The 914-nt window shown below is 36.5% G+C and overlaps 1 long non-coding RNA gene across 1 annotated transcript in view; it reads left to right on the plus strand.

Annotated features, from left to right (window-relative positions):
• Positions 1-507, plus strand: part of LOC137973230 (uncharacterized) — a 1,904-nt gene extending 1,397 nt beyond the window's left edge. The window contains exon 2 of the long non-coding RNA XR_011117193.1: positions 1-507. This exon is cut by the window's left edge and continues 1,094 nt beyond it. This is a non-coding gene — a long non-coding RNA (uncharacterized lncRNA).
• Positions 508-914: the final 407 nt, after the last annotated feature.

A 914-nucleotide genomic window follows, 5' to 3' on the forward strand; every position in this document is an offset into this window, starting at 1 on the left:
GGTTAGGGTCAATGCAGCTGATAATTTTTCTTAGCGTAGCGGAGTTTAGTGGTCACTTAATAATGATAATTGTGTGTATTTCTGGACACAAGTGATGTTAAAGTTGGGCGGAAGAGCAAAGGGAACACTTCTTGATGCTTATCAATATCGGCGTACATCTCAATTTAGTATAATTACGTAGGCGATAGTTGAATTCTTTGCGCTGATTGGTTGCTGATGAGGTGATTATTACGTGATAATCAGTTAAGCGGTTTTTCAAAATGGCTGCACGCGGAAGAGCAAGGAAGCGACATCAACGCACATCTAAATATGGGGATTTCTGGACATATCGCATCCGCTACTTTTTGGGGTTTCTCTTTCCCTAGGATAAACTTTTGACGTCATGTTTTGTCTCAACAAGGCTTCTATCGAGACCCCAATCAACCTAAGGACTCGTTCAACCGTTTAAACACCCTCTTCAAAAGCAAAGTTATAACGTGTTGGCCTTAAATTAAAGACTTTGGCAGTGTAAAGAAAAGAAACATGTTCAGTAAGATCAATGGAGTATTCAACCAAAAGAAACACAAAATAAATTAGCTTATAAGTAAACATGCCAGGCCCTAAATTAGAAACAGACATAGGTCTTGACATTTCAAAGAAAAGGAGCACATAATGATAAGTATAATGAATCAATTTCTTAATTTTCATAATTTTTATAAAGTGCAAGGTGCACTTAAATTATGTGCTCTATTATGTTGTAGATGGTGCATTAACATAATGGAAAAGAAAATAGAGTTCAATTTCACTGATTTATGTTTGTGAAGAAGGAGGGGAACGAGAAATACAAAATAAGTTAGCTTGTAAGTAAATATGCCAGGCCCTAAACTAGAAACAGCGATAGTCCTTGACATTTTAAAGAAAAGGCGCACATAACG

The sequence above is a fragment of the Montipora foliosa genome, chromosome 10, assembly GCF_036669935.1.
Source record: "Montipora foliosa isolate CH-2021 chromosome 10, ASM3666993v2, whole genome shotgun sequence".
In the NCBI taxonomy this organism is placed as follows: domain Eukaryota; kingdom Metazoa; phylum Cnidaria; class Anthozoa; order Scleractinia; family Acroporidae; genus Montipora; species Montipora foliosa.